This window comes from Trachymyrmex cornetzi, unplaced genomic scaffold (genome assembly GCF_001594075.2).
Source record: "Trachymyrmex cornetzi isolate Tcor2-1 unplaced genomic scaffold, Tcor1.1 scaffold343, whole genome shotgun sequence".
NCBI lineage: Eukaryota > Metazoa > Arthropoda > Insecta > Hymenoptera > Formicidae > Trachymyrmex > Trachymyrmex cornetzi.
Window position 1 is genome coordinate 320,341 of NW_017298142.1, and position 7,049 is coordinate 327,389.

Below are 7,049 nucleotides of genomic sequence, written 5' to 3' on the forward strand. Positions count from 1 at the left end.
TACTATTCTTCCTGTCGCAATCCATAAATTTTCGAATGTGGAAAAGATAAAAAAAATCAACAACGAAAATTTTGTTTGATATTATGTATTTACATTTTTTTACTTCTTGCAATAAATGAATCATGTTTACGAATTAAGTGATAGTCAAATATCTTATAATTTTATTCTTTTCTCTCTTTACCGTTGGCATAAAAATATTTGATTATATTGTCACAGTCGAAGTGTTAACTCAGTAAATGTATATATTTACTGTAGTCGGCTGTATCTAATTACTATACGTAAATGTATACATTTACTAAAGTTAACACTTTAACTATGACAATACAACAGAAATTGGTTATTAATTATTCTTGTTCCTAAACCAAGATGTATATTTAATCTTACAGAATTTTATTTTTGAAAAAATTAAACTGTTAAATTCTAATACAAAATTTTTGAAATATACGTAATAATAAATCATTTTCTGTGACAAATACAAAGAATTTTTATCATACATTTCTTTTTCGAATTTTCTAAAATATAAATGTAGAAAAGAGATTTAAAAAGTATAAAATTTGAATAGTATTCAAAAAAACGTACAAAAAAGAGAAAAAAGATACGAAAAAAATGTAAGGCAAAATTAGAGCCAAACAAACCGTGGTTCTATTTGTCTTTCTTTACGTGATTTCAGTAAACGAACATGACACAGAAAGATAAATTAAAGGATAAACGGTATGCAACATGTCGATAGTCCTAAGTTTCAGGCCACGAGGGAACGAGCGCGATAGGGCTCAATACGCTCTCACGTTAAACGATCGAGGATACGGCACGCCATTTCGACTGAGAGTTTCGCAACGCTGCGCTGTTACGGCGCTTCCGGACGAATAAATAACGAGTTTACGCTCGCAGGATTTCAATTTCGCGTTGAAAACTTATTGGAACACTATCATCGTATTCTCCGTTCTCGCTCCTAACAAGTTGCATTGAACGTCAAGTCTAAAATGTAGCTGGCTACATTTCAGGCAAATGAATAATCATGATGACATGGCATTTAAATGGAAAGTCTTGTCTAATAATTTATAATATTTCTCTTGTCCGAAAAAAGCGCGTTTATTTCTTAATATAATACAATTGAAAATACGTTTTTGTATACAAAATAGTCTAAAATGCTCTTTTAGATTATTTACAAAATCTACTTCTTTTTTAAATATTTTAGAAATTTTTTATTAATATACATTTTATATCCTAATAATCTTTGGAAACCTCTTTATTAATTTATTTAACGTGTCAATTACAGAGACTGAGATGATATATTTTAATAATATATATATATATATCGTATAACCTTTCCATTAATAGCAAAAATGATTTTAAAACGCGACAGCTTACGAAATATTAATTGTTTGCGATTTTCGAAAAATATGTAAGTGTCACATATTTTGTAATATATCAAATTTATGGATTTTATGTAATACATTCGCTGATCAAGGCTAGAAGTTAGCCGAAACGACAAATATATTATTTACAGAGAATTGTTTTAGATCAATGGAAATAAACGCGTAATTATTACAGCGCCGATTCTTAAAGGCCCATTTGTAATTTGTTAATTGTTTTAATATAAGGAATCTTATTTTATTGTATAAGTATATTTCTTTAAATTATATAAATATCCAATATCGATTCAACTTTCCATACGATTCTGTTTTCGCCAGAAAATTAAAATACACATTTTTTGCTAATTCGCATAGTTCCATGTATGTCTTTAAAAAATACATTTTTTAAGATATACATTTTTAATATATGTCTATAATATACAAAGAGATAAAAGAGACTATTGTACCGCGAACTCTCATTCGAAATATTGATCTTTTCGATAAGTAAGTAAACACTGGAAACCTGATGCCGTACATGAGATAAATTCAATGGTTCCGAAGCATCCAATAAAAAAGGAATATACGAACGGCTCTATCTGTGGTTTTACCCATACAAGTATATATTTCTACTATTTGCTATCATAGCTACATATTCAAAGCTTTTTTTAGCGGAACGATCGATTGCACTAGCTATCACGAAGAAGTCGGTAAACATTAAACCGAATATAAATTTAATATTATTACTTTACGTGCTAATCTTTACTAAATCTATTAATTTTATGTTGGATTAGGAAAAAAGTCTCTTTGCAAGTTAATAAAAAGGTTTTTTCCCATCAACATCTTCCTTAAAAATGATCAAAATTTAAATTAAGAAAAAAAAGGTTTTAAAGCTTGAAATATCTATTTTCGAATGGTTACTATATTTTTTGAATTTATGTAAGTTTTGTAATTTTTACATATAGAAAACTACGAGTTGAAAAACAAATTTTCTTTTCACTTTATAGGTCTGTAGCGTGTCCAAAAAAATTTCAACAAATTTTCGACTATCTATCGTGAAAGCTTCCCCTACAAAATCGTTTGTTAAAAATGTTCTTACGATTTTTTTTTCCTAAGTTACTCGTAACTTAAGTAAAAAGGAACATTCTGACTTTATTGCTCGTAACTCCATTAAAAATCATCATATCGCAATTAAAAATACAGATTTTTAAAGCTGAAATATTACTGTATCAAGTGGTGTAATTGCCAATTTTTAAAAAATAAAGTATGGGTTGCTAAAAAATCTTTTTACCAACTTGTAAAGGAACTTTTTCCCTAACCCAATAAATTAAATATTAAAACATTATTTTAATTGTCTATTTGCACTATATATTTTACAATAATTTATCATTTTTATCAAATCGAAATGTTGATTTACTTTTCACAGTTATCATAAATTTATTTAATTATCAAAGAGTAAGAGGTGCAAAGAGATCCTCAACTCAAATCCTTTCATTCGAATATACGTCGTAAAAATATCTTGATCTCCACAGACTTATTAAAAAACTAGCTACATATAGCCATATCATGTACCGCACTATAAGGCGGAATAAACGTGACCCGAGAAACTTCTCCTTCCTTTTCGACTTATCTCCACGAAGAGGATTTTCCAATCCTGCCTGGCATGATCTCGCTGGTACCGTCCATCGGACACTGATAAGAGATCGGAGACTGCTCTTTGAAGATTCGATATCTCGATGAAAGGTATCAACGGGACCTTCATTAAACCGATCGAGGAGCGAAACGATGTAATCGAAAGATGAAATCCTCGCTACAGAACGAAAGATCTATACGATGCGTCGTACATCCTGGAAAAGGAAAGTCTGGAACAGCATGCAAGAGCCGCGACCGAGCCTAGAGATCGTTGCTATCGGAGAATTTCGCAATTTCCGGCTGAATCCGACAATTTCCTCTCGGCGATACGTTTGTCGCACGCAGCACGGAACTTTTCGCGCGATAGACCGACCAGTTGGTCTAATTTACGTTATGGTCGCGAGCTAAAATTGAAGAGAAAAATTCAGGAAGTGGAACGATCAAGGGGCAAACACCGGAAAACCGAAGAAATGTAATATTTACAGTGCTTTGACATTATCGACTGTAAAATTATTGGTCTAATATCAATAATCTACGTATTTTTTTAATTTGATTGTTTCTCTTTTTCTGAAGTGTCCTTCTTTGTAAAAAAATATGTATGAATTAATTAAAATACATATAATTATAAAATACAATGTGTATATTGTTTCTTTGATATAAACTTACTCCTCAAATTATATATGCTATAATTATTGCAAAAGAGATGGTTATTATTGATAGAAAGGGATTAGCACTGCCTATAATTGAATGAAAGACAGATGCCAATATTGTATCATTGGAAAATCAATTGAATTTTCTTAAATTACTTTCACAGGAATATTAAGAATATTTGAATATTTTGCATATTCACACATGAAAAGAACGGTTTTGCTTAAGAGTATTTAAAAATTTAGCTAAATACAGATGAAAGTAATTGTGTTGGACTATCAAAATAATGGTAGGTCACTCAAATTGATTGCTAGAATGCCAAAATTTTTTGCAGCATTGCTCATTATACTTGAGAGTCTTACATAATTATTTTAATGCTCCAACGAAATTATTCTTAGATCTATATTTACTTAAATGTTTAGATATTTCAGCAAAAATCGTTGTCTCCATGTAGAATAATTGATCCATCTAACAAAGTCTAACGAAATTTAATGCCCATGCCAATAAATCAGATCGAATAAAGCCCTGAGTGTGTCGCTAAATCGAATTTAATAATACTGGCTATCTTGTGAAAATCAATAAATCGTGAAATTTATGTTGATCCCCTTCAACTCTTTCCTTTCCTTGGTATTGTGCACCGGTGAGAAAATTCTCGATGTATTTATAAATTCACGGACGACTCGAGTTAAACGTTAGGAATTGTAAATAAAATTCGCGAGAATACTATAATACCATTTGGGTGATACACAGATCCTCTGTGATATTGGCTATTCTTATATAAAATATTACTGTACTATGCGGTGTATATTATATGTGTGTGTGTATATATATATATATATATATATATAATATTCTTTTACATAAAATTGTAAAACGCAACGGAATTATACTATGTACTTCAAGCAAATAACTTGTCATCAAACGTATATAATGTTATGAAATATGTTTATTTTATATAAAATATGCACATAAGTATGCAGTTTCTGTTCCTTTCAAAATAAATTCCAACGCATTCTTGCAATATCCTTGCATGTATCTATGACAAGTATGCAACATAAAAAATAAATTTTAGCTAAAATTTTTGCGTTATTCTAATTTTTGTACATATTATGTATAAAAATATATAATTATCATGTTATGCATTGCGTTATGTTATATTAATTGTCATATAATTCTAATGTGCGTATATGTGCACGTCTTCCTTACGAAAATATTAGAATTAATGTAAAATAAAATATAGCTTCGTCAATATATTCTCAAATTTAATAAATGACCATCGATTAATCATATAAAACAAAGGCAAATAATCGATTAATTACACTGAAAAAAATTTCTGATTGAAAATGGATGAATCAGAATTTTCTGGTTAAATTTATTAAAATCCTAGTTGAGATAACCAGAATTCTGGTTAATACAATATTTCTATAAAATCTACCAAAATTCCCATTTTTTATCAGAATAATTATATCAATCAAAATTCTAGCTATCTCAACTAGAATTCCAGCATATTTAACTAGAAAATTCTGATTCGTCCATTTTCTACCAGAATTACTATTTAATCCAACCAGACCTTTTTCATCTTCTACTATAATAGCATTTTATTTATGATAATCCAGCAAGTATATAATTGTTTGCATTTGTTCTAAGAGAAATCTAATGTGATCAATTCAAAATCTCATCCGTTTTAATATGTAAATCACAAGATAAAAACTACAATCATTTTCAATTGTAAGAATTCATTGCCCCGAGCTTATCGAGAAAAGTATTCCTCTCGTTTCTCATTTCTCCATTCATACTGGAAGTTAAAATCAACTAAGGACAACCTTTCACCAATACTTCAAACTTTTATTCCTTCATCTCCTTTATTATGTTCTTACTCAAGACTCACAGACTTTATTATGACATTTTTCTTTATTTTCACAATCGTTCCAACTTAATAGTGTTTCTCATTTTTCATTACGTTATCATATCTAATTAATCTAATTTATTTCACATTATTTACACACAACTATTTTAAAGTATTAATTAACAATGATCCATTACCTTATATAAATTTTTCCATAAACTTAACATTCGCCAATATTTCAACATACCATTGTAAAGCGTTGATCTTAGCAATAAAAAACTACTATTCAGAATTGCTGCTATTGATCAAACAAAAAAATAATAGTTGTAAGAAGCATTAGAAAAAATTAAACATTAAACATAACTTTCTCTTTATTTTATACCCGAATATTTTTTTCTCTTGAAAAGAATAAATCCCGCTACCTATTTATATATACATATATATAACTTTTCGCTAAATTAATCCTTAATTCTCTACTGAATTCCTTTTATCTTTTCTAATGCAACTAATCTGACATCAAGAAGACGAGTACACTTGATAGATTTCTCGTTTCTTCAACGACGTCCGGAACTAATTTTCTACGAAATTGAGATTCCTCCTAAATTCAGAGGTATATACCAATAACTCAGCAGCAACGGGAGTTAATATTAATTGCTCACCTTTATCTCGTGTTGCAACTCATCACGGGCATACCGTCGAGAGCGCCTAACTTCCGTCACAGCACGACTAGTAGTCCACTCTCGATCTGCTACTCTTCTCTCGGCGATTATGCGTGCCGTGCGAGAAGGGGGTAGAATCGCACCCCTTTCTCCCGCTCGGAAGATGCGCGACTGATGTGATGTTGCACCGATATCTATTCGTTCATTGCGATCCTCGCTTTCTCTCTCTCTCTCTCTCTCTCTCTCTCTCTCTCTCTCTCTTCCTCCCTTTTTTTACCGTTTTCACTCGCTCATCATCGTGCGTTGTGCTGAGACCGAATCAGCTTTCTCGCTTGTCGAGTGGACTACCCTATCAAATGTACATGTCCCTTGCCATTTTAGATTTTTGCGTCCTGCAGGATATGAACGGTTCTCGGAACCGACCGGCACCGACTGAACTCCTACCGGACGGCAACCCGGAGGACGACGTTCGTGCTCCTGCGCTCCGCAACCCTTACCAAACGACGCGGCGCTGGGCGTCCTCTGGCATAGATTTCAAGAATGGATCAGCAAGGTTGATAATGTAAAATTCTTGCATCGATACGAGTCTACCAACATCGCATACTTCTCGCTAACATTTATAACTATAAATTACTGTTTTACTTAGATTCGTAGTATTATATAAACATAAATATTTAAAAATGAATTATAATTAATGTTACGTTGGAAGAATCTGTCTTATATACAAATGTTAATGTCTTATTTTCTTTAAATCATGATTATAATATATTGTATCATTATACTAATTATCTTCAATAACTTTAATAATATATTATACTATACTCTATTGATATATTTGACGAATTGTTATATTAACAATCTAGCTTTTAGTTATATACTTATTGAAAATCAAAAGCTACATGAGTGTTCTTTTTT

At 30.6% G+C, this 7,049-nt stretch overlaps 1 protein-coding gene across 2 annotated transcripts in view; it reads right to left on the reverse strand.

Moving 5' to 3' along the window:
- The window catches only part of LOC108763166 (uncharacterized), a 137,618-nt gene extending 131,046 nt beyond the window's left edge, over window positions 1-6,572 (reverse strand). For both annotated transcript variants that reach the window (XM_018510545.1, XM_018510544.1), the window contains exon 1: window positions 6,135-6,572. The gene's annotated coding sequence lies outside the window, so the exon portion shown is untranslated. The remainder of the gene's footprint in view (window positions 1-6,134) is intronic.
- Window positions 6,573-7,049: the final 477 nt, after the last annotated feature.